Genomic DNA, 15,768 nt, shown 5'->3' with positions numbered 1-15,768 from the left:
GGCTATTGCTCCCTCTCCATCCCTCTGCAAGCCTTTCTCTGTGTCTTTCTCCACATGGCTGTCTCTCCTTTTCCTATCTCTCCCTCTGTGTGTCTCTCTGTTTCTCTCTGTCTCACTGTGTTTATCTCTTTCTCTCTCTGCCTCTCATACCTCTTTGTCTGTCTTTGTGTCTCCCTTTCAGTCTTTGTCTCTTTGATCCTCAGTCTTCCTCAGCCTCTCTCTGATCAGCTTTCACTGTTTCTGTCTCTCTTTCATCCTTGAATAAAGGTGCCCGGACAGTACCTCCAGCAGGACCAAGGCCTTTCCAGGGGCTCCACAGAACAGAGCAAAGTGGACACTGGGCCAGGCTCATGTGTCAGGTCGGCACAGCGGTTTTGCTGAAACTTGTTGTCTGGCCACGTGAAGCCAGTGTCCGGGAGAAAAGCATGGTGCAGGGGTCATTGTGGGCATGCAAAGCAGGCTCCAGTCCATGCTCACTTAATAAGCAACAGTACTGTGTCTCCTCTCACCCTAGGAGATGCGGAAAGGCGATTACATGCTGTGTCAGCAAATCTATGAAGCCCTGTGTCTCCCTCCCAGGAGTCAGTGTTCTCATTCTTCGTATCCTTTGGTTCTTCCAAGTGGCAGGAAAGACCTTTCGAAAGCAGTGTCTGAACAAAATGCCAGCTGGAAAACCACAGGTTCCTGCTTTCTCTAAGTGAGTGGGAGGGAGTGGAGTTGGGCTGAGGGAGAGATAAAGAATTAAGGCTATAATAGGTATAGCAATGCAGAGCCCCACAACCTCAAAGCTGTTGAAAGGGCACCTGGGCCCATCACTTCTGACTGTACACACCTGTGGCCAAGTCACCCCACCCCACAAAAAATAGCCACCCTGCAAACAATGTATGAATCAGAGGAACAACAAAGGCCATTTCTCTTGTGTCGTGGTACTGTCAGCCACTCTTTGTATATTATCTTGCTCAGTCCTACCAAAAGTCCTAGGTAAGTAGTCATCTCTCCATTTTACAAATGGAGAAACTGAGGCTCAGAGAGGTTAAGTAACTTGCCTAAAGTTATACAACAGCTGAGTAGAACAGCTGAGATTAGAACCTAGGACTGTCAGACTCCAAGCTGCATATTTGCCCCATTGTTAACCAAAGACCAATTTTTAGTCAAATAGAGCTGGTTCTTTTCATATTAGAGTGTCCTCTCTGTGTGTGGATCAGAACATAGAAACATTTGGATGCAATTAGCATTAGGTCAAGCTGACCTCTCCTCCCCGCCTTCCAGGCAGCCGGTGGCTTCTGGGCATGTCCGGGAGCAGTGCTGTTCCAATGAGTCCAGGCAGCAAAGGCCCACAGTGATGTCTGCGGAGCTTCAGGAAATACTCCACTTGCTGCACCTTCATCCTAACCAGTGGTCAAAACAAAAACAAAAAACAGATATTAAAAGCTTAAGAAAAAATGTATGGAAGAAAAATTCACAGTTGATAAAATTCTAGTATTTTTTTCTTTTCTTTGAATTCAGATAAAACTGACCTTTATTTTCATTATTGTGGCAGAATACTTTTTCACCTAGATTTGACCCCAAGGTCTCAGAAGGGAAGGAAGGGCTCCCTGGAGACTTCCTCCCTAATGTAGCTCCTCCACCCATCAGCAGTGACTAGGAGGCCTGCATGTGCCTGACAGCTCTCAGGTCAGAGAGAACTTCAGAAACAAAAAGATTAAATAAAAAAAAAAGACATTTGGTGGATCTGTCTGTAGACTCCAGGTTACTTCCTTCAGTGGAGAGAAGAGTCCCATTCACAGCCATTGTTTCTGCAAACAAGAGGGGAGAAAAGAGTGGCTTGCAAGGAAGCCAGGGAGCCTAACATGCCATACACACTCAGGGATATTTAAACCTGCTGAGGCTCTTGGAGTTAATCTCTCCCTGCAGTGACCTCACGGGGACAAAATATGTGTGTCTGGTGCCAGGATGAGGCTGTGCCTTCATGCAAAAAAATTTATGAGGTTTAAAAGAACTCACTACTCTGATAATACAACAGTGACCCAAAGAATACACACCCAAACTGGATTTGGGCCCAATCGTCACTTTGTCGGTCTTTATTTGACATAAACTTGATTCCGTTTCATTCCACAAATACTTCCTGAGTTCCTACTGTGTGCCAGTGCTGAACTAAACACAGAGCTCTGACCCAAAAGAGCTCATTAACTCTAGGCAGGGAGATCATATAGGTACTCAAAGGAGGGTCATTCAACAGTCAACAAGTATTTTTTGAGGGCCTACTAAATGCCAGGCATTCAGAATTAGGAATTCCTAAAAAGGCTTTTGGGAGGAAGTCTGAAGGCAAATTTGACTCTTTTTTATCTCTCTTTTTTTTAATATGCAAGGAAATTTATTTATTCATTTATTTAATGGAGGTACTGGGGATTGAGCCCAGGACCTCGTGCATGCTAAGCACACACCCTGCCACTGAGCTATTTCCCTCCTTCCTTAACTCCTTTTTTTTGATGAAATAAACCACACTTGATTTAATTTCATGGACAAGTCCCTATTATTTAGGGACTTAAAAATAATGTTTATGCTTTTTCTTTTTAATTTTTAATGTCTTTCCTGCTGGGCTGTAAGCTTCATTGGGCTGGGCTACAGACATACATTGTACACAGTGTGTCTCCAATGCTGAGACAGTGTCTGGTCTACTGAGTAGTCAAGAAAATCATGAACCTGGGGAAGCACCTGGGCTGTAGAGGAGGACATGAGATGGAGAAGGGTTGAGGAACAGAGGGCCTGCTTGCAAATTATTCTGCAAGACAGAGCGAGAGATGTTTTCTAGGAGAAATAGCAAGTCTCTCTCTTTCTCTGTCTCTCTCACACACATATGCGTGCGCGCACACACACACACACACACACACACACACACACACAGAGTAAATTAAGGGCGTAGGATGAATGGTGGGCTTCAAACTCCCAGGGCTCACTGAACTGGCCATAGTTTTCAAGCTTCGAACCATCAAAGGGCAGATACCTTGACTGGCTCTCTTGATGCCCACTTTAAGCTCTTTTTCTTGCCACCTCTACCATAGAATCTGGAAAGCTAACTTTCCAGCCTCCTTGGCAGCTAAGGATGGTCACAAGAGATGGTCATCCCTAGCTGAATGAGATGAGACCAGTGAGATGTTGGCAGAAGTCCTCTGGAGAACTTCCCTTTGAGAATATAAAAGCAAATATCACAAGGAGAAAGTGTTTGCCTTTTTGTCCTTCATATGGCCGCTCCTTCCTGCCTGGAATGAGGACTCTTTACCACCTGCCCATGACATCTCCTCCCAGTCTCTTTGATGAAGTCATTCTCAAAGGATGCTTCCCAGACCTGCAGCATCAGCATCCCATGAGAACTTGTTAGACATGCAGATCCTCAATCCCCACCCTAGACTTACAGCATCAGAAATCTAGGGGGTGGGGCCAGCACTCTGTTTCAACAAGCCCTAAAGGGGACTCCAATGTATGTTAAGGCTTGAGAACCCCTCTCTGGAATTTGTGGGGCACCTCCGTTGTCCTCTTCTGCACACTCCTTGTTGCTGCTCCTGTCAGGCTCCACCTTGGGTTCTAAATCTTGGAGTCCTTTTTTGATGCTGGGTCCTGGTTTATCACTGCAGCTACCTTTATGCAGGAAGAAATAGGATTCTTCGCTGTTATGGCCCCAAGTCCACCTTGGGCCTCAGATCCATAGCCATCTAAATTCAGTGGTGTTCCAAGACCCCATCCATGCAATGTCAGGAGCAAGTGTTTCTATGGCAGGTAGCCCAGACCAGCCCCACCCTAGGCTGGATCAGCTCATTTGCTGTTCCAGGCTCTCCAGTCTCTTCTTCATACATGACAAAGGACCTCCCAGATTTTACCTTGGGAAGCCCCATCTGGAGCTCCCACTTCCCTCCCAGCACCATCTTTGGCCCAAGTGGCCTCTAAGCTTCTTTGAGTTAGGGCTTGGAGCCACATAGGTGCTTCCAATTTCTAGGGCTTGTGACTTTTTTCACAGACTCCAAGGTAGAAGGGGCCTTTGGAATCATCTAGTTCGATTCCCTGATTTCTCTAGAAAACAGAAGTGGAGGGAGTTTAAGTGATAGGTCCATGTTTATCAGAGAGATGGTGGAAAATGGGGTAACGCCTGATGGAGTAAAAATGATAGGTGCATGTTCATCAGACAATTAGTGGAAGAATGGGCCCGAGTCTGCAGTGTGGGAAGCTGCCTCTCTGACCACCAAGAGCAACTTCACATCGGCAGCTCAAGACACATGTCTACTGATTGTCTGGGGTGCAAACAGGCCCAGCTCCTGTTGGAAAATGTTCAAATCAAACCCTGGACTAACCTACACTTACTTTATGCTCCTTTTGAGGATGGAGAGAAATCTCAGACCGGCGGAGTGTAAAAGAGAGGAGAAGACAGGACTACTGGCCTGGTTGGGAAAAGACCAAAAGATTTTCTGCTGCAATGATTCCTTTGAAGGTGAACTACCCCAGCTTTGAGGTGTCCATGGGCATGGTAAGGGGATATTTATGATGTTGATGGGGTTCAGAGGAGAAAATAGGGGACCATCAGTAAAGGGACTTTTAAGAGAGGGTGAAAGTGATTGTGATTGTTTTCTCCAAGGCCACTTGGAAGATAAATCCAGGCCCTTCCAGAATGGCTACTAACATGGTTCCTTAGCATGTTTCCATTTCTCAAGGTAACAAAGGCAAAGGGACAGGACATCTCCAAGGTGAGTCCCAGCAGAGAGCCTGTGTGTGCTCTGGAGAGTGGCTCAACTGGGTCCAAGTTAATGTACTTAAATCGTGCCATGCTCAGGTGCTCAGCATAATTTTAAAGTGATACAAACATCAGAACCCTTGTTTCTGGGTAGTTTATTTAGTGACGCCTCTTGGCATTCACAGGCAGCCAATTTCTTCCTGAAGAATTTCCACTAATCTCTTCTCCAGGAATAGACCTTGGCTCCCAAGGCAGTGTCAGTGAGTTCAAGGCAGAGCTTGACTCCAGGCCTAGCGCTGCCAAAGCAAAATGCCCTGGCTGAAGGCAAGTGGACGGAGATTTGCAGAGCCTTTTCTGAGGCCCCCAAAGCCAGGATCTTGCAGTGGTCTGTGAAATTTGAAGTCTTTCTTGCCTCAGGGACCCGACGACTAGAGGTTTGAGGGGGAAGGAGGTGACTGGTAGGGATAGCAGAAGCTCATGTATGTATGATCAGCCTTAGCCACTCTCTGACCCACTTCTTTGTCATCTTCCATTTCTGTGCCAGCTTTCCCACCTCATCTGTACTTTATCTTTATGCCAAACAGATTTAAGCTATTTGGGGTGAAATATTGTTGGTTTTCAGACTCTGATTCTCCCTGGGAATGATCTTCAACCAAATACAAAATATAATTTGTAAAATATCCCATTCAGATTTGCTTTGAAATAATATGGAAGGGGAAAGTAGTGGGGTTATAGGGGAAACAGGGTTGCCTCTGAGTTGATAATTATCAAAGCTGGGTGATGGCATTATTCACAATAGATCAAAGGTGGACACAACCCAAGTGTCCATCGACAGAGGAATGGACAAACAAAATGTGGTCTATACATACAACAGAATGTCATTCCACCTTAAAAAGGAGGGCAGTCCTGACACACGCTACAACATGGATGAACTTTGAGGACATTATGTTAAGTGAAATAAACTAGTCACAAAAAGACAAATGCTATATAATTCCACTTACAAGAGGTGCCTATAGTAGACAAATTCACAGAGGCAGAAAGTAGAATGGTGGTTGCCAGCAGCTAGGGGCAGAAAGGAGGATGGAGAATTGTTGTTCAATAGGAATAGAGTTTCAGTTTTGCAAGATGAAAGAAGTTCTTGAGATGGGTTTTCGAACAACGTGAATGGACTTAACACTACTAACTGTTCACTTAAAATGGTTAAGATGGTTTTTTTATGTTATGTGTATTTTGCCACAATTAAAAATTTAAAAGAATAATTTAAAGGTAAGTGATAGTCACATCAGTATTTACTATGTGATTCGCTCTACTTTGAACACATTTGATATTCTCCATAATAAAAAGTTTAACATGTTCAATACACAATAGCAATAAAAACTATTAAAATCATCTAGAAATAAATTTAAAAGGAAATATGCAAAGTCTCATTAAAAATACTATAAAGCTTTACTAAACAACATAAAAGAGTTCTTGAATAAATAGTTATCTTGCTCCTGGATGAATAGATGTAGTTTGGAGTGATATGCATCTCTCCATATTTATCTAGACATTTAGCTCAATCCTTTCCAAAAAGTCAATAAGGAACTGTTCTAAACAACAATAAGCTGATTCTAATATTCATCAGGAAAAGGAAATGCATAAAAAGATACTTTTCCTCCTTGATCTCTTAGAAGCTCAACAGTCCTATACCTAGCCAAGTCACCCTCCATCCACAGAAGTTTAAATATATATTATACACATATATATTTACAAATATGCAAGGATCCAAAAATTATAGCACTCTCTGAAGAAAATAGTTTCAAAAGGACTCCAACCAAAATCAAATGAGTTGTAACAGAGAAGAGAGGAAACACAGGTGAGCAATAAGTCATGTTTCATTATATATACATATATACATGCTTACCTATACATATACACATGCTTACCTATATACACATATACACATGTGTGTATATGCATGCACAGATATATACACACACATATAGTTCAATATAAATGGATAATAATAGCCTGGAAATGTGTAATGCTGAATAAGGATTCTTAGAATAGAGGTGAAATACTGCAAAGGAAATCCTAACAAAATCTAGGAGGAAAAGTACTATGCTATTTCAGCAAAATCTACGTGTTGGGGGCAGGGCATGCAGAGTAAAAGCATCACTAAGGCTCTTGGACTAAGGAGAAAAAAATGGGGAAAGTAAAAGTATTCTAAATACCTCACTGGCAGAGTGAAGAAGCACCTAAGTGGAAAAAAATAATAGAGGAATAGAATATCTGAGTGGGAGAAATAACATCTCATTTTCCTATAAGAGTAAAGATACAGAATTTGATGATAAGCACAAGAAAAGGAAAGGGGAGATAACCACTAATGGTATGGAAAGACCTGCATGGAAACTCCCACATTAATAAGGGTGGAAAGGGATATAGCAATGTGAGCAAGCTGGTAAAATTAAGGAAAAAGAAAAAGAAAAAAATATATAGCAAACTTAAGCCAGAATGAATTAAATCAGGTATAATAGTTGTTATACTAAATGTGAATGAACTGAATTCTCTCTTTAAAAGACACAATTTTTAGATTGAGCTAACCTCCCACCCCAAAATGCTATCTTAATGCTGTTTATAAGAAACATACCTTAAACAAAATTATAAAGAACAGTTAAAAATCCAGGAACAGGTCCATGTAGATAGGAAATTTTACTATTTAATGAAAGTGGTATTTCACATCATCAGGGAATGGATGGATTTCATAAAGAGTGTTGGGACAATTAGATTTATATTTGGAAAAATTTAAAGTTGGACCAAAAGGAAAATATTTGTAGCAAACCAGGCACTCTCAAGAAAATTAAAAGATAAGCCACAGATTCAGAGAAAATATTTACAACATATATGTTATTCATAATAGACAAATAATTAATATGCAGAATTTGTCAAGATATCCTACAAATCTTCAAAGAAAAAGACAAACTAGCCAATGCAACAATGGGCAAAGAATACGTACATTTCACAGAAAAAGAAAGCCAAATCGCCAAAAAACCCATAAAGTGATGCTCAGTCTTACCTGGAGCAAATGGGGAAATACACATTAATATAACACAATGTAGTTTTCCCCTCATCAGATTGGCCAAAGTGTTAAAGATTTATAACATGAAGTGATGGCAAGGGTTTGGGGAATATAAATGCAGTCTCTTGAGAAGTCAATCTGACAACACCTAATACAATTTTTTTGGTCTTGAATCTAACACGATTTAAAAAGTGCATTTCTTTTTACTGAGAAATTCTACTCTTCATCTTTATTCTAGAAGAAGGCAAGGAGACATGTACATAGCAAAATACTGGAAGTAATGCAAATAACCACCAATAAAGGGAATGGTTAAGGGAGCGGCGGCACACCCAAACTGTGGAGTCTTGTAGCTGTTAGAAAGACTGAGTCCCATGTGTCTAATGTATAGAAAAATAAAGAGATACTTTTGACATATTGCAAAGTGAAAGAAGCAGGCTGCAAAATAATTTATATAGTATACCTCTATCGTGAAAAAAAATCCCACAAAACTATGTTACACCCTCATCGTATAGGTATATAAACCGGGAGGTGACTGGGATTAGAGATAAGCAAGAGGAGTTTGGTTTTATCTATATTGTTAGAGTGTTTTACAATAAGAATGTAATCATGAATCATATATGTGTAATGAAATTACATGTTTAACCCACAACAAGAAAAAAGACCTTCATGCTTTGAAGGGCAGATGGGTCCATTAATCCATTCATAAATGCCCACTGTAGGCCAGCTGCTGCTGGGGAGAAAAATGACTCATACACAGCTGAGTCCTGGAGGTATTCTCTGTCTGGTAGAGGAGGTAAGACTTGTAGACCAGTAAGTGAAATAGGTCAGCAAAATATGATGCAAGCCATAGGAGGCAGACGAATGAATACTAACGGAGTTCTGAGAGGAGATTAATTCCTGGAGAGAGAAGGGGGGAGGAGAAAGAAGCAAGAGAGGCTTCGTGGAGAAAGCAGTCGTGTGTGTGAGCGTGTGTGTGTGTGTGTGTGTGTGTACAAGTGCCAAACACACGTATGTTGACGGAGGTTGGGAAGGAGGGGCCGGAGGGCTAGGAAAGACCCCCCCAGTGGAGAACCGATGTGTGCAGGTGCTGATGAGGAGAAAAGCTGGGCAGGAGAGGAGGGAGAACAGTAAGCACTTGAGTTTGACAAGCCTGAGGGTGGGAAGGGAAGTCGGGGAGAGTCGTGGGTGGTCTAGCCTAGTCTAGTCGTGAGCTAGAAAGGGAAACCAAGGTGAAGGCATTCATTTATTTAGCTAGTGCTCCCTGAGTGCCAACAAATTTCACTGTCTAACACGGGGAGTGGGGAGAGGTAGTCTGGGGCAAACAATAAATACATGATTATATATTTAAAAATAACTCCAATGTCAGATGCATGCTTGGTTACAGTATAAAGATGGCCAGACTGAGGGATCTGGATTCAATTTATAAAGCCACAGGGAGCCACAGAAGGTTTTGGAGGAGAGGAGTGACACGATCAGTTTTTGGAATCTCATCATGGCACTGTGAGGGCGGATTCTGACAGGTGGTTACAATAATCTGGACCCGAGGTAACCAGAGCCTATGTAAGGGAGTGACAGGGAGAAAGAAAAGGAAAGGACAGATCTGGGCAATATTATGTAGGAAGAATTGTTAGAATTTAGCAAGTTTGGTTTTGAATATATTGCCCCTGACGTATATGGGGACACTCAAGCAGGGGTATATTGGATAAGAGAGGGAGTTGGATCAAAGGACCTGGGGAAGGCCAGCTGGTGGGAGATAGCAGATTTAGGACTCCTTGTTTCTGGGTGGAGGACAAAGCATGGGAGGGATCCGTCAAGGAGAGCACTTGGTGTGGGATGAGGAAAGGAGAGGGTCATTATGGAATCTCTTGGGATCTCAGCAAACCAGGGAAAGATCTAGGGAAAGATACCAGGACTTCAGTTACCCAAGAAGGTCACAAAGGAGCCAACAGAGGAAGCGGGTTCTGGCATTTCTACCTCAAACCTGTGCTCCTACCCTCCAAGGGCAGAGGCCCCTCTGATTCTGTGTGTGCAGCTGGCACTGGCTGTGCAGAGCTGCAGCTGGGAGTTGACTGGATGAGGCAGAGACCAGCAGAAAGGGCCTCACTTACAGCTTGGAGGACGGAGGGGCATGAATCAGACGTTCAGGATAAAAGGGCTGTAAATAGTGAAAGGAGCAACCACAGCCTCTGATTAGGGGTCATGTCCAAGGAGATGGTGCTGTGCCCCTTGCCCTCACAGTGTTCTCCTCACAGAGGAGCCCCCTCTGCCCAGGCCACAGAGAGGAGGAGAGGAGCAGGCAGTCTTCCCGCCTGTACGTGGCTGCAGGGCTTTGCCTTAGTGGGCTGCTGGTGAGTGGTGAGTGCAGGCATGTTTTACAACCCCAGATTAAAGGCTCCTTCCATATATGCTTTTGTTTCATGTCACTCAGACTTCATTTTTCATGACTAAAATGACTAAAATACAAGCTGAGTTTGGGGCTATCCTATGGTAGCCTCTGGCTTTTGTTGGGTTCAGCTATTGGGGCACCCCAGAGGGATATCTGAGGGAGTGAGGAGTGTGAATAACAGGGTATTTATTCCTCTAGATCTGTGATTTGATTTTTATGAGACCGAAGCTTACAATTTTATTGGTCCACAAATACCAAAGATACTATGAAATACAGAAAAAAATAACAGTATTTTTCTTTTTTTATTGGTCTACAAATATCAAAGATATCACTAGATGCAGAAAAATAACAGTATTTTTCTTTTTCTTTTTTCTTTTTCTCTTCTTGGCAGCATACTCTTTGCCTCTTCATCTGACAACTTCGTAATAAAATTTTCTACAGAAAGACCAGAAATACAATCCAGTCCTTCTTCTAGTTGTTTGATTAGAATTTGGGGGTTTTTAATTGGTAACGTAGACCGTTTTAGTTCTACAACTCATTGTAATATCATGTAAGAATTTGAGATTGCTGTCCAGTTTGGGAAGACTTCTATCATTTTCTTCCACATACAATGAAGATTTAGGGCATTTCAAATTTTCTTGTGCAGGAACTAATCTTAAATACTCTTTGAATTGCTAACATGTATAAACCAGCTTGTCTTTGGGCCCCATTACTGTGGCATATCATGAGTTTGCTGTTGTCTTTCATACAGGGTGCTGTGTGGTTTTGCCCAGATTCCCTCATGGGGGCACTGAGCCATCCCTCAGCTGCTGGAATATTGGATCTGCTGAGGCCACATGCTTGTCAGCTTCTCCCAGTCCTGCCATCCTCATTTCCTTACAGGTGTATCTCCTGGGAGCTCTCCACAGTAAGGAAGTTGCATGCAACTTTCCACTTCATAGGCCGTTTCCAGGAAACCTGATCTAGGACATCTTCATAGATGTCAGGATTTCGTATCAAAGCAGCAAGAAATGTAAATCTTTTCCCAATGAGTTCGTATGCTTTACTCCCCTTTGTCAATAAGATTATCAAAGAATCCAAGGTCCTTTATTTCTATTTGCATTTTCTTTGTCTTAATAAATTGCTAATTTTGATAGGATCTGAAATTTTTATATGCTTATAGGCTATAAACACAGAATCTGAGAACATGTGAAATGCTATTTAAAAAGAAAATAGTATGGTGCATTTATAGTTGCATGTGCTGTATTGTATTTCTGACAATGCGAACTGAATTTACACTTGAAATTTTATGCCTGATGATGGGCCACAGACCAGCTTCTCATTCCTCACACAAACTTCTGTTCTCTTCACTACTCACAAACATCCATGCTGGGCACCAAAGGACACATTCGTATTACAACATGACCTCTACCTACCTTTAAGACATGGCATCAGATGAGTTGGCAGTAAGAGTATTCCTGGAAGCCATCCCTACATGAGGACAGCTAGCAGTGAATTAAATATATACAAAGTGACTGTGAGCAACTTAAATATATCTCACCAAACCCAAACTCATCTTCTCTTTAACACGATCCTAAAAATGCCCACAACGCCTCCAAAGCCACCCAACATAGGATGTGTGTGGTAGAGGGGAACTGAGATCAAAAATACCTCATCTTTACAAAATTTCCCCCCAAAGTTCACAGAAACATGGGACATATGAACACGTGGCTAGGGGTCTTCCCTAGGCCTAGGAAGGGGCCCGGCAACTGTGAACCTGGTCAGCTCAAACTTGACCAGCTTCACTGTAAATCTGCCTCTGCCTGGCTCTCTCCCCGCAAGGTTGCCTCAAGCCGGCTATGTGCTTGACTGAGGCCTCTGTTCTTCTAAGGCAGCTCAGTTCTACCTGCCTCTCTCTGCTCCAGTCACTGTCTCTCTGTGCCTAAAAGTGGTAATGCCTTGGCTCTTACTGAGCCCTGCTTACTGCACTATTCTTTATGGTTCTCATACAACCACACCTTTGCAAATAAACTCATTTTCAAATTATACCATTTTGGGTGTATCCTCTGTTTCCTGCTAGGACCGTGACTAGTCATCACTCCCTCCTGCCCAACAAGATCTCTGTTGCCCTCCAGCTACCCCCTGACTCCTGCTCCCTCACACCCCACCCCCACCCCCCAGGTCATTCATTCTCCCAAGCCTTGGCTTATACCATCTCCCTGCCTGAAAGTCCTCAGCAAATCCTGCCTGTTATTCCAGGCCCAGCTCAATCCCCCTCCTCCTCAGTCAGAGTGGTGCTCAGGAAGCACTGCGGGGTGAATGGATGTTTGGATATTATCTGAGCAGTGTCTGCTTTGCAGAAGCTCTGGGGTAGGGGAGGGGCTCCTGAAGATATTGATTTCATAATTAACCCTTGGAGAAGGAGGCTTTTTACAGCATCTTTCCTGGAGACTGGACTCACTGTTTATCACAGCACTTAGGGAGACTCCAACAAAGCGAGGGAGGATCCTTCCATCCCCCAGGTGAGCGGGGCAGGATTCCCTGCCTCTGAGTATGCGAGTGATTAAAAGGGAAGCTGGCTGAGTTCCCTGTGCAAATCATTTCCAGCCACAGTACCCCAGAGACTGCTGGAATGCAGGGCAGGAATACAAATGGATCCTCCCCAGATCTGTCTTGGAGGAGAAAGTCATGTCAGACCTAGAGAAAGGGGCTTCTGGGAAAACGGACAAGAGAGTGGCACTATTCCCAGGGGAGCAGAGACCTAGGTTCCTTCTCAGGCTCCAGGAAATACCTCATTGCAAGAAGTGACAGGAAACAGCCTCTTCCTGAGTTAATGGGAGCAAGTCATGGCCCCCTCCTAGAAAAATGATACTAGGAAAGAGAGGGGCTCCAGGCCTTTTCTTCCAGAGGTTGGAACAGCCGGGAATGCTTGCTGGCTGCCCCTGCAGGAGATGGCTGTGGGGCCATGCATCCTCCTGGAGTGAGAAATCGGGGTAGAAGCTGGGCCAGAGAGATGGTTCTTGTCATAGAGAGTGAAGGGAATCTGTTTAGCATTTGGGAGCTTCGTGAAAAAATGGGCTGGAGCATGGGAGCCAATTCTCTGCTTTGACTTTCTAAGACTTATGCTGAAAAAATGTAGGGGCTTTCAAACCAGAAAAGTACCAGATGTCTGGGGAATTGATTTGAAATTAGGACACATTTTTATCTTCATGAACTTGGAAATGTATGCCTGTCTAAATAGAAGGCAGTGATTGATGACCTCTTGACTCTCCACATGTGAGTGTGTGGGGTGGGGATATGGGAGTCGGGGTAGTTAATAGTCTGTGGAACATATTATTAAGCATTAATGGAAAGAGCACTGACCACAGTCAGTGGATCTGTGATCTAGACCAAGTTCCACCACCAAACGTGTTGTGTTCTTGGGCAAGTCAGTTTCCTATTCTGAAGCTCAGTGTTATCATCTATAAAATGAGTTAATTGGACGAAATGACCTTACTGTCTTCTCTAGCTGTAAAAATTCTGTGATTCTCGTAAAACCAGTCACAGGCCATCGAGAGTATAAACTGTTTTTTAGTCCTCTGATTAGGTGAGTTTATTTTCCTTTGAGCAGTGCAGGTACAAAGCCAGGATCACAGTCCCTGGGCTCTCATCTTGACTCTGCCTCTTCCTGTCGGTGTGAGCTTGGAGAATTCAACCTGTCTCTCAGAGCCTCAGTCACTTCCCCAGGGCTCACAGGGTCAGAGAGAAGCTTTGTGGTACAAAACTAAAAATGTCTTGAGTCTCACTGTCGGTTCCAGCTGAGGAAATGGGTATTTCTGATCCTTCTCAAATAAACATTAATCTCATATATCCTGACTTAAGACCCACCTCAAAATGTAATCCCTTGGGACTTAAATGGAACATAAGTACACAGAAGATGAAAGTATCTTGGGGTTTCCCTTATTTAGGCTCCCATTACCTTCTTAAGCTGGGTGTGTATCCTGGGTGGTTCAAGATTGCCAGGACAGTCCTGGGACCATTTGGAGGAGGTTCCTTCTGGCAGCTTTCCAGGACCCTGAATCCTAGAACCAAAAACATCTCCCATTGGGTCTCAGTTCCTCAGACTGCTTCCAGCTCACCCTTCCTGCTAATTTATTGATAAGTGAACTTCCTTATACATAGGAACTGGAAAGAAGTGGTCCTTTCACAAGGAAACAGGTAGAACAGGTAAGGCCTAAAAGCCTGGTCTCATGGCAACAGTTTTGCATCAGGGAAGCCCAGATTTTATTCTCAGTGGATTACTTTCTGGCTGTGTGATCTTAAGTAAGTTATTTAACCTCTCCAAATCCCAGTTTCCTCCTCTGTGAATACCTATGTTCCAGCATGGCCATGAGGTTTAGACATACTATACATAGAACAATGGTCTAAATGCAGTGGTTCACATGTATCTGGAGCTCAATACATTTTAGTTTCATGAAACATTATGAGAAAGTGAAAAGTTGACAACTATTAGCTTGGTAGTATCATAGGCCCATCGTATCAGGCCTGTACCCAGCTCTCCAGCCTACGTTTTCCCCTCTACCTTTCATATTCTCTGTTCTGGTCACACAGAACCACCCACCCATCTCAAGATATATTCCAAATTGTGCCTTTGCTTTCATAGTTCTCTACCTAGACTGCCTTCCCCAGTCTTCACATGCCTAAGTATTTCTCTTTTTTCAAGCTGTGGTTCAAATACCATGTGATGCAGGAAGTACTCCCTGACTTCTAACTAGAAATCAACACTGCCTCTTCTGAATTACTGCAGTACTTTTGTTATCCACTCATCATTTTCCCCTTCTATGATAAAGACATAAACATTTGCCCCCTCCCCGCTCAACCAGCAGACTGTAAGTGATAAATACTGTGCATGTATCATCTCGGAAACACTCAGGAGAGATCTGCAGAGAGCAGAACACTCTTGGTTGATGTATTTATTTGAGGTAGCAGATGAGATAAGGTAAACGGTAGCTCTTCAGAAAAGGGAACAGAGCGTAAAGGGAAATTAACACTATTTGAAAATCTATTGCATAAGATGGATATTGCAATCCCAGCTTACAGAGGTAGAAAATAAAGCTCATGGAAGCTAAGTAATAATGTTATGTAACCATTAATAGGTGCAACTATGTGCGGAGTGCTGTACCCAGTGCTTCACAGGCATCATTTCATTTAATACACCCAACAACCCTTTGGAAGTTGTATTATTCCCATTTTGTAGATGAGGAAACTGAGGCTCAAAGAAGTTAAGTAGATAGTCCAAGTTTACAAAGCTCCTCTAGAGGAAGAGAGAGCTGTAAATTTATACACTGTACCTCCAATATGCATAATTAGTGGGGTCCTTTACTTTCCATAACTGATGATTTTGACCTCTAGAGCCCCAAATCCCACTAAGGAGCAGGAAAAAAATAAATTCATCAAGCCAAAGATCTCAGGGAGGTTTTTTTTGAGGGAGGATGGGAGTAAAGGAGATGTTGTTTTATTTGTTTTTTCCAGTTATCACAGTTTCTTTTGAACAAGTATTTAAATAACTCAGAGCTCAAACTTCTTCCCAGGCTGTCTCCTTCTCTCGGTTTTGCTCCTCCTCTCCTCCTGAGAAGTTTGGTCCTT

General features: G+C 43.0%; 1 long non-coding RNA gene across 1 annotated transcript; it reads left to right on the top strand.

The window, feature by feature from the left end:
- The first annotated feature begins 571 nt into the window (after window positions 1–571).
- Window positions 572–11,159, top strand: LOC116664168. The gene is made up of 3 exons (XR_004320531.1): window positions 572–697; window positions 4,371–4,516; window positions 10,916–11,159. It is a non-coding gene; the product is annotated as an uncharacterized LOC116664168 (long non-coding RNA).
- Window positions 11,160–15,768: the final 4,609 nt, after the last annotated feature.

This window comes from Camelus ferus, chromosome 1, assembly GCF_009834535.1.
Source record: "Camelus ferus isolate YT-003-E chromosome 1, BCGSAC_Cfer_1.0, whole genome shotgun sequence".
NCBI lineage: Eukaryota > Metazoa > Chordata > Mammalia > Artiodactyla > Camelidae > Camelus > Camelus ferus.
The sequence above is the reverse complement of the archived record's forward strand: the minus strand, read 5'-3'. Positions and strand labels throughout refer to the sequence as shown.